The following is a 17,640-nucleotide window of genomic DNA, read 5'->3' as shown; positions in this document are numbered from 1 at the left end:
TTGACTACTAAATGTTAATATATGCTACTGCAGGAGAAAGTATGTAACTGGCAAGGAGAATTTGTTAGACCCCGTGTTCAGTATTTGTAACTTAATGATGCTAGCAAGTGTTCTAGTCTTGTGCTTATGGACTGTCAAGTTTTTATTGCAATTTATATTAACTTTTATTTGTATTTAAGGTGCTTGATACAATTCTCATCAAATAATAATTTTCCTAGTTTAAATGTTAGTTATATTTTCACAACTTGTGCTTTGAAGATTAGGATTTTCTTTCTGGTATTTAAAATAACACCAAGTTCTGAACATGTAACCTCCAGTACAGAGGTGAGGCATTGAGGCCACGATGAGCTTTATCAGTTTTACTGTAGGTGAAGAGCCAAATGGAAGTAGATTTTAGGTTTTGGGTATTCAGGGAGGCTTAGTGTTTCTCTTTGAGCTTACACTGGAAGACAATTATTTCTAGTCAGATTTTGGTACAGTGGTTTGAATGTTGACACAGCATCAATAGTCTTGAAAGGGCTGTATATCTACTGAGGTAATGAAGACTGGTCTTAAGGTGTGTATTGAGTCTTGTATTGTGTTTGGCCTTTAGGAGGAAAATCCTCTAGGAACTCATAAAGTTGCATTGTAGCAACTTGGTTGAAATTATTGGGAAAAAACCCAACAGATTTGCAAATGCTGAATTGGGAAGTTTTGCTCTCAGAGCAGTTAACCTCGCAGTAATATGTGCTAGTTTTGAAATACCTGTGAACTACTGCAGAGATTTTGTGTCAGCTGTCTGACCAACAAAGTGGACGATTCCAGTGCTAGACATTTCCATTTTAAGTCAACAAGAGAGAATTTAATTCCTGCTGCCAAGGAACAAAGATTATTGTCATCTCTTTAACCTGCAGGAATTGACATAAAAGAGTTCTGTGGATTATGCCACCATCACTGAAGCTTGTGCTATTTTCATCAAAAGTAATTTTTTTTTAAGACTGTGGAAGCCAAATTGCCTTACCTTGCAGAAAGGTGTCCCTTTTAAAACACAGAAGAAAAGTTGGTACCGAGGTTTTCTCTGCTGCTTCCTGGGTTTTAGTCAGCAGAGCACTTTTTCTTCTCTCTTATATTCTGTTTATTTTTTAAATATGCTCCAGGCAGCTCACTTTCTCCTAGCACTGACATGCAGAAAGAAATTACCTATTAAAAAACCCCCAAACAAACAGGCACACAATTAAGGGAGATAATAAAGTCTGATAAACCATCTGTATTTCTCTCTTCTGTTTACAGTCATAGATTCCCTGACCCACAGTTGATGTTACCTTGTTGATGTTACCTTGTTGATGTTACCTTGTCTGCCAGTGGTGGAAAAGTGATTAGTTTTACCAGATATTTAAAAAAAAATGCTCTGTGTCTTATCTTGCCTTTGTCTTCATTGGAAAGAATAGATGTTTGGCCTGTTCAGAATTTAATTTCTTATTTGTAGCAATATTCTCCTTTATAGCACTCTTTCCTCATTTACTAATTGGAATGAATGAACAAAGTCCTTTGATTGGTTTTGGATTTTATTAAAATGACATCAAGACGCATGCTCAGTGATTCACCACTTGAGTCCAAAGAAGAACGTTTTTACTGGGTGGATCCCATTTTTAAAATGACAGCATCTGCTTGCTCTTACACATTTATTTATGATTCTTCCCCAGGCGAGTATAGCAGGAGTCTGGTGAGTAATAACCAGCTGCTGAAATTAGCAAATAGGGAAAGCAGTTATTTGATCTGTGAAGGAATGTGAGAGCTGAGGCCAGAAGTAATAAAAACTAAGCAGATGCCCCAAATATATAAACCCAAGTCAGGATGTGTAAATTGCTTGCGCTGCTTATGGGCAAAATTGTGTCAGGTAGGTTGCTTTGTCTGGAGTTTTTATTGAAGATGAAACTGTCTCCAGTGCCACATCACGGTCCAGCATTCCCGAGCACCCTGGGTCTGGTTCCAGCATCTCTGCTTGCTCGTTGAGTGTCAGCAGTGCACAGGCACAGCAGCTCTCTGGGGGCTTCTTCAGTGGCCTCTGATAGATTGTCTCACGTCCCAGGTGTGCTGTGACCAGGTCCTCCTTGCTACCCTTATAAGGTCTGTACTTACACTGAGTCATTTCTTGGACACTCACTGCAGGAGCACAGCAGTAACACTGAAGGTATTCTTTCTCCTCAGGGCTTCAGGATGCTGCTCAGCTCTTCAGGAATGCCATGTCCCTTTTGGCAGCCTGGCACTTTGGAATTAGCATGCCCTCTAAAGGGAGGATGCCAAGAAGATGGAGTCAGGCTCTTCTCAGTGGTGCCCAACAATAGGACAAGAGGCAGTGGGCACAAACTGATGCACAGGAAGTCCCACCTGAACATCAGGAAGAACTTCTTTCCTGCGCAGTGACCATGCACTGAACAGGCTGCACAGAGAGGGTGTGGAGTGTCCCTCACTAGAGGTATTCCAGAACTGTTGGGACACAGTCCTGTGCCACGTGCTCTAGGATGACCTTGCTTGAGCAGGGAGGTTGGACCAGAGGATCCACTTGTGGTCCCTTCCAACCTGAACCATTCTGTGATTCTGGAACAAGGGAGGTGGTCTGTTTTCTTGTTTCCTGGGCTTTCTGAATGCCTGGGTGTATGCCTTCACTGGTCATGGCAGCAGCAGAGAAGTGCCTGTCAGTGTTGGCAGTGGCCACGGGCAGGGATGGAGGGGGCACAGGCTGGTGCTGCTGCTGCCCTGCCACCTGTGCCTTAGCCTGTTTCTGCTTCCAGGAGTGGTTGGCTGGTATGTTCCATGAGCAATATACTCATTTAATATCTCCCCTATGCCCCACCACCCCACCCTGCAAAAAAAAGCTAAAAAAGTGAAAATGGGAGCTAACATGCCCTCTGGCCCTTAAATGGGAATATAAATTGACTACTGCTATGAAAGCGATGGCTGACTCTGATTTTCCTTTACAGGGGATGAATGGTTGTCTCCCTTCTGCAAGAACAGAAGTGCAAACACATAAGACTTTAAAGACTTTGGATGTCTTTCCTGGCTGCTTTTTCTGCTCCTCTGAACAGGAGATGAATGAATCTTATTAATAATATGTACAGAATTAATTGTTATACATAATTTTCCTCACATAAGCAAGATCTTCCTGCTTGAGAGCGCCACAGCCATGCATTTTGATGGTATCTTGGAGCTGAGTGTAATTGTGCAGTGACAGTGTAATGACGGATATGTCTTTAACAACCTGTTCCCTGCATTGTGTTTTTATCACTGCCATCTGCTCGGCCAAAAGTGGCAGCTGCCAGGTCTCACAGATAACACTGTCATGTACTTTAATGTAGAACAACATATTGTTGTAATTTCTCTGATATTACTAGATGAAATAACTTTAAGTGAGATCAGGTGACATTTTGCATGGCACTTTGGAATTCTTCTCATTGCAGTGGGTATAGGACACACAGTGTTCTTTCTGGAGCAAGCTACATCAGCACATCCAGTTCTACTTTCAAAAATCACTGGAAAATGCCTGTTTTACAAACACATTATGTAACATCCATCTGTGACGTGTCAGTGCTGAGGTGCAACTGAGACAGTCAGTATTGCTTACACATGTAGCCTTAGTTACCTTCGTGGGATGCAAATTGTGTAAGACTATTTTAAAAATAGTTTTTTCCTTTTTCTTTTATCAACTTGAATCTCCTTCATATTTGCATATTTGCAGATTTCCTTTATATTTGCAATCGTTCAGACAGCTCCTTCAACATTAAAGGAAACACAAAATCTTTACAACTCTCATGAATGAGTGTTTCGAGGTCACTTAAAGAATCACTGGCAAAGGTATTGACAAAAGTATGTTTAATATAAAAGTGAAAACACAACAAAGTTTGGCAGGGTTAACTCTACTACTTTATTAAAGCACACAGAGAAAAAGCAAACTAAAATCTAAAATCAATCAGTCTAAAACCATCATCAACTCAAAAATTATCTATGTGGAGGCTGGAGCAGGAGGAGGGGGTGAAGGGTAAGGGTAGGAAAGGATAAGGATAAAAAGGACTAAGGAAGACCCTCCTGGTGAGTCACAAGTTCCTTGCTATACTGAGCCTGGACTTGACAAACAGTTTAGGCCTAGAATTTTAACAGCACTTAATTGATAGCTTAAGTTAAACAATTTAACAAAAGATTCATATAGAATTTACTATAGCACAACAGTAATTAACTCACAGGCCTAATTTATGTACAAATCTAAAGTGCTTAAGAATCTAAGAGAGGAACATTCATAGTACATAGTCCTAGAGGTTCCTAGAGCAAGTGGTTGGCTAATCTCTTCTTTCTGTCATGGTCCCTGTTGTGTTTGCAAGGGACAAACAGAGAGGAAGGAAGGAAGGGAAATGGTGTGTCAATGGGAGAATATACCTGTCTGCTTCAAAATGCCTGTCTCATACATGTTACATACACATATGCTGTAAAACTGTGACATCAGATCTGTCTGCCTACTGGAAAGATTTACTAGGAAAACTGATATGGGATATTTCTTTTTGCTGATGAACACTGAAGAACAGCCTTTCTCATATGGCAAAAAGCCCAGCTGTGATGAAGAAGGTGGAATATGTATTCCTGATACTTGCATCATTTTCTTATTTGGGTGCCATAGGATGTAAAATGCCAAACAACTCTTCGGCAGCCCGAAGGTCTGAGGTTCAGAGATGGCTGGCTTATACTTGACCTGTTTGGAACACTGCTGCAGGTAGAAAGCTTCCTGACAGGAGTGTGGAAGGAAGCCAGGGCATGGGTCCTTTCTGTTTCTCTGCCTCTTCCGAATGGATGTGCAGCTTTGGCACTTCATTGCCAGCCAGGCGGAGGCCATTGGAATTGTGAACAGTGTTCTCCCAATGGCAAACAGAGGGCCAGGCCAGAGAAAAGTCTTTTAGCATTTAGCTGATGCTGTACACTCTGGAAACGTAAGCAAGAGCTGATGCAGGGTCCTGGCATTGTACTGATCTTGAGCACACACCAGATCCCCATTTTATCCTAAGGGTAGGAATGTGTCATTTTCATTAACCACACTTTATGTACATGTGTGTACCTTAAGAGGAAGTTTATGTATGTGTGTGTATATATATACATATACATATATGTAAACATTTTTTTTCTTCCTCCCAAGATTTAAAAATCTCATTTGAAACTTCTGTTTGATTTATCCCCCAGACTAGGGCTATAAATACTGCATGAATTTGTTTTGTGCTCTGTTTTAAGTATATCTAGAAATGTACACAGTTATTTGTGTTCATACATCACATTCTTATTAATGACCACAGAATAATTGCTAGTTGTATTGCCTTTTGTTTCTGTGTATGTTTTTAAAAGATATTGTAAAGTCTTTGTTGGAGTTTGCACGGGCTTCAAAAATTAAATTTAGTCTGTGATTTTATTACCCTTTTTATTTAATTTATCTTAACTGTTGCTTTCAAGCTGTGAACCAGCTGTTGACTTTGAAAAAACATTGTTCAATTTGAAAGGAGCATTTTAAAGCTTAATGTAATGGCTGTAAGTAATCACTACAGCAATTATATTCTCTGGTGTTGTGCGTCACTATAATATTGGAGGTTGTAAGAAAATGCAGGAGAGAAACACATCAAGCTCAGATGTCTCAGTTTTGTCTGCGATGCCCAGCTTCTCTCTGTGCTATGTAGCTTGGTCTCCCTGCTTGAATTGTTGCAGAAAATCGAAAGTGGCACTCTGTTGCTCCGTGTGCCCAGCAGGAATCAGGGGCTCTTGTGAATCTTGGTCTCTGCCCTCCTTGGACTGGAGAGGGGTTTTGCTTTCCCACGCAGGTGGGTGGATGGTACGTGTGCACTTGCTGCAGTGGCAGAAGCCCCTGCTGCTCTGCTGGCTCCTCCTGACTTGTTCCAGGATGTTGCACTTGACATAGAGTGGAATTCTGGGTTTGACTTTTCTTGAGCAGCTGCATACCCACCTTGCCTGGTGCCAGTGGTAGCAAAGCTCCTCACAGAGCATGTAGGGAGTCTGGCCAGGGCGGGAGGTCTTGGCATCCTGCAACATCAGGCCATGCTCCCACTGTGCTCTGGAAAGGAGCAGTGACTTGCCATGGTGAGGAGAATTAATTGAAATGGGTGTATTTTCATCTGCATTCTGAGAAGGAACATCCTCCCTTGGTTTGTGAGCAGCTCTTCAGTTCAAGCAGGGTGGAGCTCTTGGGGAAGAGAACTTTCAGGGTCATTGCAGTGAGGATAAAGGAAGCAGCATGCGCTCTGCATCCCTTCATGTTGTAACACTCCATGAAAATGCTCTGCAGCTTCCTCTGTCCTGGAAGTTCTCTCCATAATGATTTTAAAATGAATGTAATACACATCACTGTGGGAGTGGGCTACATTTCCCAAGAAGTCACCCAGCCATGCTTTACACATAGCTTGTGTTTGGGAACTGTGGACAACACTGCTGCTCTGAAAAGGTGGTGCAGGACCTAGACCCTCTTTGCTTTTCACGGAATCCCAGGATGGCTAAGGTTGGAAGGGGCCTCTGCAGATCATCTAGTTCAGTGCCCTGCTAAAGCAGGTTCACCTAGAGCAGATATTTTTGCCAATGTGTGCTGCACAGCAGGTTCAAGTCACCTGCCAAGCTACCATCAGTTCCTTTAACAGCTTTGTAAAGCAACAGTGCTGCTGGGAAAGACCTAGTAGGAAGCTTAGATTCAGCAATATACTAAACCTTTCCCAAACTTAATTTGTAGCAAAATCCTTTGTAATACATATTGAGATCTGACCTGAAGCAGTATAGTGAAAATAACAGGAAGGGCAAGCATGCAGGGAGCTGGGGGCAATGAGACCCTGGGACAAATTGGAAACCAGGCTTACTGCTGAGGCAAAGTTGCAGATGTTTGGTTGGCATGGCTTTTAAGGAAGGATAGAAGATGCACTTGGAAGTGGGTTTTGTGATGGCACTTGTAGTAGATGGTAGTCGTGGTGACATGATTGGAGTGATCCTCTGCTAAGAAGTAGTCATGCCTTGGCATGGGAATACCCAGCTGGAATTACCGTACATTACCGTAAAATGAAACAGCGAGACTCTCAGGAGAGAAGGCACTGTCTGTGTGTGCAGTGTGCATTGTGGGATATCCCCAGCAAAAGGAGCTGCAATGTAGTTTCCCCTTTCTCCAGCTGTGTGTACTGCAGAGAAAATCAAAAGCTACAGATCCGTGTGCGCTTCGGAGATCAGGCATGTCCCTTTCAGACACATGTGGCAGAAGCTGGGCTGGTGACCATGGATTTGGCACAAAGGGACGGAGACAAAATCCTCATTGTGACAAAGGCAGTATGACATGTGAATTACACTATACTTTTATGTATATATGTATAAATTATACATTCAAAGAAGGTAACCGCTGGGATGGAGATAGACACGGAACAGCGCTTTCAGGAAAGTTAAAAGCTTAGCTAGTGTAGCAAGGTATTTTTTAATGTAGCAGAATGAAATTCCTTTGGGTGCAGCAAATGAGAGACATAAAGTGTAATGCCCTGTGAAATCACAAAGAACCACTTTCAGCAGATGGAAAAAACAAATTTAATACAAAAACAAAAATTGATAGACTCTGCCTTTGATAATCCAAGTATGAGGTTACACTTTAACAGTATCCATTACTGGCTGTGAAGTGTATTTTGGTTGTTAAATGCACTTGCTAGTTTGTCACTGTATAGAATTTAAAGTGATGAATCCTGTATTCTGCTGTTATCTTCACTCTGAGAAACTAAACAAACTCTGTGACAAATGGCTCCCAAGTCACAGACTGTTTCACTCTGATGTCTGCTGCACCTGTGCCACTGTTCTCAGTGTGGAACAAAACACCTGGGTTTGAAGCTGGTTTTAGGAATCCCTGTGGCAGGGATATCAGGAGGTATAAGTGGGCACAGATGAAAAGCCCATTGCCAATGCAGAGCTGAAGGCTGGCACCCTGGAGCCAGGGATCTTTCCTGTGCCCTCAGAGGAGCAGCACCATCATGCAAGTGGGATGCAAGTGCTCACCTTCCCTTATTGCACCACCTCTGGCCTTCCTGCTACCTCTGCAGAGAGGAGTGGGGCACCTCTCCAGGCTGTCCTGTGCTATGACTGACTGACCTGATTGCAGCTAAACAAGACAACACCAGCTACCTGGATGACAGAGGAAGAAAATATTAAAGCAAAAATATTGTGGTCCTGAGCGAGCCAGAGCTAAGATTAGTGTGTGTGTGAAAAGAATCGCAAGGTCAAGCTGGAAGGCCACTTGAAGCGTGATTGTTCTTTGTGGCTAAAGGCAGACATGGGAGTGTCTTTTTGGTATGTGTGCAGATAAGAAACACCTGGCCTGGCTTGATAGCTTGGACTCTTATTCTGTATATAAATGGAGTAATACAGTTACAAGTGAGTTCTGCCTGCACAAAATCTGTCTCTCGTGGATTCATTTGCCACAAAGGATGCTCAGTGAGGGATTTTTGCCATACCTGCTGTAATCCAGTCTAGAGAACTAGAAAGTGATGAGCAGAAGGAGGAATAATCGTAATTTTGTGTATACAATCATGAGTACAGAGGTGATTGTTAAGTAATGAATGAGATCTGGGATTGAAATAAATACTTATATGGAAAAGCTGGCATAGCACTGAGTCATAAAGGTAAGTAATGTGTTGGGAGTTCTTAGCGAAGGTATAAAACAGGTAACAGGATTATGTCATTACCTAAATTCCCAGTGTTGTGCACCTTGAATACTCTATGCAGTGCTGTTTCCCCACTTCAGAAAGCAAAGAATTGAACTAGAAAATGTTAGCCAAGACAGACGAAGATGACAGAAGATCTGGAATGGCTTCTTTATGAGGAGTGCTTTGCCTTGGAGAAGAGACAATTAATTGGAATATATGTGTATAAAATGATGTAGAATAGGAAGGATGAGAAAGGAATAATTGTTAATGAAGGAGCTGGTGGTGGAAGGAAGGACATGACAATACAAATGTCAAAACAAAAAAGAAAAAGGGACATGCTTATTCATACTGTGCATACTGGAGCTGTGGAACTCCTTGTGTCAGGATGTTGTAGGTGCTGAAAGTTTCTGAAAATTAAAGCAAAAATTGTGGAAGTGAAATCCATCTGTGAATATTAAACGCCAAAGACCCACTCTGTTCTGACTCAGGAATTTTCCAAACTGTGTGTGCATTACTGGAGGCTGGAGACATGCTGCTACATGCTTTTCTATTTCTTATCATCTTCTCTACATTCTTCTCCTGCCTGTTGCCAGAAGCAGAATATTGAGCTAAATGGCCTTTAGAATTGAAGTTATGTGGCTGCTCTTATATGTCTATGTTATCCTAAATTTGACACATTTTAGGAAAGAAGCTATGTATGAAGTAGTTTTACACTTAGGTCCAGTAGTTTTTACTGTGGCTTTATTTAGATCTAAAATTTGCCTCTGGCTCATCAGAAATAAATGCAACCCTAGGCTGTGGTGTGTTCAGTTCTTGCAGTGGAAGTGTTGCAGTGTTGCCAGCAGTGGATGTCAGGTCTAAAGTTGGGAGGCAAGTGCCGTGTTGTGTGGATGTCACAGATAGGCAGGTCAGGCCCTCATCCAGTGATGTGTTGTTGATTGATTGGGGTGGAGGAAGAAGAGGTTCAGTCAGCATCTAGGATCCTTCTGAGTTCTCTCTTAGATGATCAGTTGAGAATGTTTATTGAGGCTTCTGTGCAGTGGATGGTGATCTAAGACCATGCACTTAACGCCCATGCAAGGGGCTGGCAGCCTCTAGGATGGAGAAACCCATATGGTTGGGAGGCTGTGGCCTTTCTAGATGGAAATTTGGATCGGTTAAGCAGACTCGCTCCAGTTTCCACCTTGCCCACTGCTTTGCATGCTCAGTTGCTCACTTTATAGCACAAAAGTCATGGGGGTGAGTTCAGGGCTTTGTCTCACTGCATGGCTGTGCTGCTGTCAGGATGGAGCCAGCTCCCCAGCTTTTCCTCTGCAGGAATCTTCCCATTTACATGCCGCAGAAATAACTCCTGTGAATTTAATTAATCACAGTTTACATGGTAATAACCCTTGGAATATTTTTTATGGGTAAATAATGTGTATCGAATATTTTTTATGGGTAAATAATGTGTATCCCCTGCTGGAGTGGGGGTTCTGCAGGTTCCAACATTCAATTATTTCATAATCTACTTCCCATTAAATGATCAGAGAGCGAGACCAGAGGAAACTAACAGCAGTGGGAATAATTAGCAGCTGCCTTGTGTTTGGGGCATGGACGTACTCTCTTAATGCTCATTAAAAAGTCCTTACAGTTAAGGAGAATGCAGGGGTTTTGGTGCTGCCAAGAAGTGCCACAGAGTTTCTGGTTGGCAACGTGGTGCTATGCATAGGGACCTGGCTAGTTCTTACTCGCAAGGAGCCTTATTCCCAGAGGAGCTCCATGCAGTGAGGCTGCTCAGCCCCTGGTACCTGCCCCTTTCCTCGCTGCGCGTCTGCTACGACCTGTGTGGGAGGGGGCTGCGAATGCCGGCTGGCAAGACTGTTCAGTCTCTTCTGTCGGGCAGGCTCAGAGCAGCTTCAGACCGTCCCAAATCTATCAGTTTCTTGTGAGATGGTGAGAAGTGTCATTGTCACCAGCGCCTCTGACTGAAGAGAAGGTGAGCAGGCTTGCCCAGGGCTGCACAGTGTGTTTGCAGCAGAGCGGAGTCGGGCAGAGTCAGGACCTCGAGTCTGCTGCTGGGAGGGACCATCCCCATGCTCTGCTGCAGCTGGGCAGGCCCTTCTGCTGAACAGTGGTCCAGAGCCATCCTGCCAGCAGAGCAGGCCTGGTTGATGGCTTCTGGAGAGGTGACATGCCAGCCAGGCTGGCAGCCTCACAGTCACAGCACATGGGGGGAGAGCTACACTCAAGTGAGTGGTGTCTTGCTGGGAAGTGCTTGCTCAGAAGCCCACTCCTCTTCCTGCACTGTGATTATCCTAAGCACCGGTGTATTTTTTCACTTTATGTTTCCTCTTTCTTCCTTGCCTTTGCTACTTTTGCTTTTATTTAATGTTGTATTCTTTGTTGTAATTACTACTTTAATCTGTAATGTTGCCGCCTGCCCCAGCTTCTGGCCACCTTTGAGGCCAGTGCTGGTAACAAGTCAGGGTGCCTCTCAACAGCAAGGTTCTTGCTGAAATAGCTCCCTAAATAAATAAAAAGCAAATTGAATATTGGAAAAGAACTTTAAATAACCTCTGAATTCCTCGGGAACTACATCTTACATCTCTGTTAGGGACAAATGGGTTCAACATAAGTAATGATCCTCTGGAATGACAAATAAACATCATTCATCAGCCTCTGTGGGCTGGAATGAGGATAGACTTTGGTGATAAATAAAAGCAAAGATGTCCCTGGGTGGCAGATGAGAGCAAAGGAATTAAATATCATTGGACTATAAACACACAATTTCTGAAATGCTCCACAGCTTGCCTCCAGATAGCTGCTTTGGATATGATGGGTCTAACTTTTTCCTCTTGTGCCATGGGAAGAGGCTAAAGGCCCTTTACTGCAACAGCACTCCTGGCACACCATGACCTCCGCAGATGGAGCAGCACCTTTCAAATGCAGCCTCATTGTGCTGAATTCTAGCTCTTTAATGAAACATAACTAGTTGAAATTCTCTCAATTACTTTCTGTTTTTTCCCCATACTGATGTAACACTAAACCCCTCCTTGTTCCCACTTCAGGTGATCCATTGATGTTTGTATTTTGATTGCTGTCTCCCTGTTGTTTGATACTTGCCCCTTTTCCACAACTGCTTCAGGAGTTTATGACTGGACAAGCCCCTTTTGGTTCTCAGAAACATATTCCTGTCACTGGGTGGACCAACTGCTTTGTCTCTGGATGCTTTGCTTCCTGAGCTACAAAGTTCTCTACCTCAATAGGACGGTGCCAGTGTTTTGATTCTGTGACTGTGATCGAGCCGGGAGCTCACTGTGGTGTGAGTGTGATGGGTGTGCTCTTGGGGAGTCCCTGTGCGTGTCCTGTCCACTGCATTAGGATGTGAAGGAGGGAGTATGGGTTTGCTACCCTTAATGTCCGTCCAGCTGTTTGCTCCCCTAGATGTACGCAGTGGGTGTAGCTGCTGCCACTGCTGCTCTGCTCTTCTGTCTCCCTTTGCATCTCCTGAGCGCATGTTTGTCCTGAAAGAAAGACTGATTCTTCTTCCTTGAGTCTCAGCTGAAGATGAGTTCTTTTTGTGTCATAGAAAAGGCCCTTCCTTTTGAGAAGCTCTTTATCTTTGTTAAAATGAGGTTCTTGATGCACCTGCTCATGCAAAGCAGCCCCTCATTCCCCGCGCAGGCTGTGCTCGGCTCCTGAGGAGGGCAGCATAGGTTAGCTGATGCTCCTTGCCCGGAGTTCTGCTTTACATTCCAGCCATATCTAAGGCAGAGCTAGTGAAATGTAAAAGAGCACTGAAGGAATTGATAGTAAAACTCTTGGCTCTGTGATGAGTAGAGTAATCCCTACTCTTATTCCTGCAGGAGAATTTGCCTCTCAGCAGCAGATGTGCCGAGAGCACCGCCACTGCCACTGTCTGGGGAAGAGCAGGTGTAGGAAACCCCAGCGCCACCCTCCCTTTAAAAGACTGACTCTACATATCGGATGCCCTTTGTGACTCCAGCATTGTGAACAGGTTGTTGTTACCTGTTGAGCACTGTTGCTGAACTCAGCTCTGTGGAATGTGCACAAAATAACAGAATGAAGACACAGATCCCTTACACCAAGGAGCTTCCACGGTGGTGGGGTATGAAGTAAATTTTTCACTAAGAGGAAGACACTGGGAAATGTAAGGAAGGGATTGTTTAGGTTCAAATCCTGGGACTGCGGAGCCTGACTGTCTTACAGGTGATGAATGAACAGCTTTTTCGTTGAAGCAGAAAACAGGATGGGCTTAAGCACACAAGAAGCCTGGAAAATCACATGCAAATAATTGTGGCATCCAAATTAATACCAGATGAACTAATCAGAATTAATGTTAGTAGGAGTAATGCCACTGGTTATCACAATTATTAGACCATTACAATAATGAGTTTTCTGGGGAGGATGATGACGGGTGATTTATATACTGTACAGGTATTTCTTCTGTGTATCCGCATGATAAGCAACTCTGGTACTTTGCTGCAAGAAGTTGGGACTGCTCCTTATTCCTAAAGTTGCCCAGAATGTAACTCTCTTCTAAGTAGTTTGTTGGCCAAAAAGATCCTGGACAGAAAAGGAGGGAGGACTGAGTAGACAAAAAGGGTACTGGTGTCTCATTCCTGACCTGCTTGAGGAGAGCTGTTGGGAACCTAGCCCTGAGATATTTTCTGGCCTCTCTGGGAAAAATAAGGAGAAGTCTGTCTGGAGGTATGATGCAGGGGCAGTTTTACAAGCACCACTCAGGCGTGGTAAGGTGGTGAAGGTCTCACTGCTGCTCTATCACAAGCTCTGCTTTTCTGCTCTACAAGCTGCTGTTTTCTTCTTTGATTATCAGAAGAAATATATCCAGTGGGATATCTGGTGGTACAGACAACGTGTATGTGTATGTGTACAGTGTTTGGCTACAGAAAGCAGTGGTCTAACAGTGCTAGGAGCCACTGCATGTGTAATAGTGATTGCACAGCAAAATGAAAAGCCTCAGGTGGTAACAAAAGGTAGCTGCAGTTTTCCATGCATGGCATTTCATCCTTCTCCATTTTCTCTGTGACTTTGCTGAGCACTGGCTGTAGTTGTTGCTGTCTAGGATGCACAGTCACTTCTCCACAGATTTTCCACCATCTCTGTAGGCTGGCAAGAAATAAGGTGTTATGGTGATCTTATGCACAACCTATTCTGCCAATGTGTTGTCAAAGTGTTTAGAAGAAGTTTCTTTTTCTCTGGAACTGAAATCAAGGGTAGGGAAGCTGCCTAATAACTTGTTGAGGATGACGAAATGATGCGGCATTTGAAGCTCTCGTGGTAGATATTGAGCTCTTTCATTGATTTGTTGACAGAGTGACCAGGGCAGCAACAGCAGAAATCTTTTCTCTTCTCTCTCCTTTAGAGTTCAGGGTTACCTGGATCGTTTCCAGAGTCCCATTTTGGACTTCAGAAGCTGTGTGGGTACCTACATCCCATCTGTAGCCTCGTGAGTTAAATACACAACTTTCTACCTTTGATGCCCACCTTGGGGAAGGTAACACAATATCATCATTATTCTCAGTTTTATAATCACTTTTAAAAATTTAGTCAAATGTTTAGTAATAAAAATAATGATATTCAATGTAAACCTGAAAAGAATGAAAATAATTTTAGAGCATTTTCAACACTGAATTTTCATTGTGGGTATTTCAGCTGCTTCCCTCTTGGCAAGGTTTGTTCATTTTTTCCTCCTACTATGTGCTTTAAACAGTGAGACCTGGGGTGCTACTAAGTGGGAGAGTGCCACAGGTGCTGAGCAAGCCTTGTTCATCCCACTTCCTGCAGGTTAAGTCTGAATAGGTAGAAAGCCAAGACTGACACTGGAAACGTCAGGCACATAGAGCCAGGGTTAATGTGTTGCTGGTGTTATGCCAGAGAACACGATTGCACACTGTTGGACTGGGTTTGCATGTCCAGATTTTGGTAGCAGGGCATGGCTACAGGGGCAACTTCTGTGAGAAGCTACCAGAAGCTTCCCCCGTGCCCAGTGGAGGCAATGCCACCTCTCTCTAGGATGGACCCGCTGCTGGCCAAGGCCAAGCCTAGCAGTGATGTCTCCAACACCTCTGGGATAACATATTTAAGAAAGAAAAAAGTTAGTGCTCGGAGAAAATTGCAGGCAGAGAAGAGCGGAGTGAGAATATGTGAGAGGAACAGCTCTGCAGGCACCCAGGGCAGTGCAGAAGGAGGGGCAGGAGCTGCTCCAGGTCCTGGAGTGGAGATTCCCCTGGGATTCCTTGGTGAAGCCCATGGTGAGGCAACTCTGCCCCTGCAACCCATGGAGGGCCACAGGGGTGTGGAGATCCACCTGCAGCCCCAGGGAGGAGCCCACGCCCGAGCAGGGTGATACCCGAAGGAGGCTGTGACCCCGTGGGAAGCCTGTGACACAGGGCACAAATAAAATTACTCAGAGCCCTAGGTGCAGGAGTTGCCTGAAACGTGCCATATGGCTGAGTTCAGGGTCAAACATCAAGAGCAGATTGTCAGAATGTGGCATCTGGAGACCCCAGTGCCCAATTTCCCAGAGCTGTTCTCAATGCAGAGACTAGCACACACATCACATCACCCTCCTGCTCTTGGAGCCCTTGCCCACAGCACAGTCAGTGCCTCACTCTGGAATGTCACCTTACACTCTTTCAGACATTTACCAACAGGGAATTTCCAGTCTTGATGTGAACTGGTTGCCTTCCTCTTCTGCTAGCTGTAGACTTACAATGAGACATTCACATTTTAAATATGGTGCAATGACATCAATAGTAATAATTACTGCATGCATCAAAGCTTTGGAGATTAGCCATGGATCATGCACCTAAATGGCAAATGGTTATAATAGCTCCATACGTGAAACATCAAAGTCTGAGGAAACATTGCTCTGTTATAAAAAATACATCAGAATGATCATTCCACTCCAAGCAAAATGCAGAACTGTAGACGTGCATGGAACAAATGCAACACATTTCATACTCATTTGGGTGTTTCCAGTATGGGAAAAATTGATTCCACAGCTCCAATTACCAATCCACATCAAGTGAAGACTGTATGGAAATGACGAGATTTTGAACAATATTAGGCTTAAGTTGACTCCTCCTTGTGAAAATGTATTTGTAATTAGGGCCTAGAAAAGCAATAAGAAGTATTTGGGGTTTTAATTTTTTATATGCTCCCTGACAGAAAGAGAAGTGGCTGAGATTGCATAAAATTCTTAAACCCATGATGTTTCAAGTATCCTTTTGCTGAATTGAAATGGGTCTCTCATAGATTAAAGGAACTGCACTGTTGTTTTCTTTGCTAGGAGAAAAGTATTCCAAGCAGAGCGAAGCACAGGCTCTCTCTGCTGAGCCTGGGGACAGCTACTGAAATAAAAAAATGCAGAATAGTCACTAGAATAACAGAACCTCTGAACTCAGCAACTGAAATTCCCAATTACAGATGTGCTGCTGTTTCTCCTGCCTCATCACAGCTGTTTTGCTTGATCACTCCCCCAGCCCCAGTGGGACGAGCAGTGTGAGGATGTGATGCCACATGTGGTCCGACAGCCAAATCAAAGGCCCAGCCAAGCTTGTGTCTCAGCCATGAATCTGGAGGAAATCAGAGATCCTCATTAAAGTTTCAGAAAAACCTAACTGGTATGAGGACAGCATTCAAAAATGTATTTGGGGGAAAACAAATATTGTTTTAACTCTATTAATAATTGATGTGTTGCCAGCAGAGATCCTCCTAGCATTAAGGGAATTGAAAATTAAAGGCACAAAGACACTACTTTAAGAAAACATCTTGATAAATAATTAATATGGCATAGGCCTACTGGAATATGAAGACTGTAGGTTTTAGCTTGTCTTGTCAAACCTATGCTTTCTAATACCACAGTTTCTTTCAGAATGAGAGCATGGTCATTTTTGGTTTATATCAACAAAAGCTTGTTTATGTTGCTTAACTGGAATAATTCACTGGCTTCTGTCAGTGGCTTGTGCTGAGCCCTTGGGATCCTACAGCAGCACATACTCAAAGGGCATGGCTTTCTTAAATCAAGATGAACAACAAATTGCTGATTATTTAGAAAACAGAAGAGACTATGCCTGTTTCAGGAAAACTACTGCTTGACAGGGTCAAACTAGATCAGAATAAGAAACCCTGCTGGAAGAAGAAACTCTGGCAATACCTGTTTAGCAATACCATTTATAAATATCTGGGAGAGATGCCTTGGGATCAGACTGTGCTGAGGGAAGTAAATATGGAATTTCTACATTTCCCTCCAAAGCAGTTGTAGCACTTCTGTGAGCAGAGCCTGCGGGAGCAGCGTTCGGAGACATGGCTGAAGGGTTTGGCTTGGTGGACAGAACCTGACAGAGAGAGACATTGCAAAGCAGAATACTGAGCACCATGTTAACTAACAGAGATGCTGCCACCTCTGAAAGCCTCTGTCTTGCTGAAGGGCCTGCGGGCTCTTTAAACTTCCTGTTTATTCCAGTCCATTCCTATCCTTTAGGCTGTTATAATGAAGCAGCTAGTAAGTCAGGCATAATTTCTGGCAGGCTTTTGAATTTAAGAAACTGCACAAGAGCATCCAGAGGACTATATTTATCATTTAATTCCTTTAAATAAAGCAAAAGTGAATACTGCTTCTTCATTAGAAGAACTTAATTCAGTACTTTAATGCAAAAGGTTTGTTGAGATTGATGGAATTCATAAACACCCTTTATTTACTACAGCAAAGTTAATAATTAAGAAGAGAGAATATACATGAATGCATGAATGCTGTTGTAAAAATAATTCCTGCCTTAGTTCCAAGGAAAAAGCCCATGTAAATTGGTGATTGAGAATATAAGGGTGTTCCACTAGAACTATTAAGGGGAGTTTTTTCCATTCTTGATAAGGTAATTGTGGTGGTGAGGCACTGGCGAGTGCAAATTACTCAGACTGCAGCCGAGTGTGTTCT

General features: G+C 43.3%; 1 long non-coding RNA gene across 2 annotated transcripts in view; it reads left to right on the top strand.

Moving 5' to 3' along the window:
• Positions 1 to 17,640, top strand: part of LOC113959132 — a 46,476-nt gene that overhangs the window by 1,018 nt on the left and 27,818 nt on the right. Inside the window, exon 2 of one of the 2 annotated variants that reach the window (XR_003531708.1) lies at positions 14,068 to 14,151. The exons of the other annotated variant lie outside the window; for it this stretch is intronic. This is a non-coding gene — a long non-coding RNA (uncharacterized LOC113959132). The remainder of the gene's footprint in view (positions 1 to 14,067; positions 14,152 to 17,640) is intronic. 2 annotated transcript variants of the gene reach the window in all.

This window comes from Corapipo altera, unplaced genomic scaffold, assembly GCF_003945725.1.
Source record: "Corapipo altera isolate COAL_440 unplaced genomic scaffold, ASM394572v1 104b, whole genome shotgun sequence".
NCBI lineage: Eukaryota > Metazoa > Chordata > Aves > Passeriformes > Pipridae > Corapipo > Corapipo altera.
The sequence above is the reverse complement of the archived record's forward strand: the minus strand, read 5'-3'. Positions and strand labels throughout refer to the sequence as shown.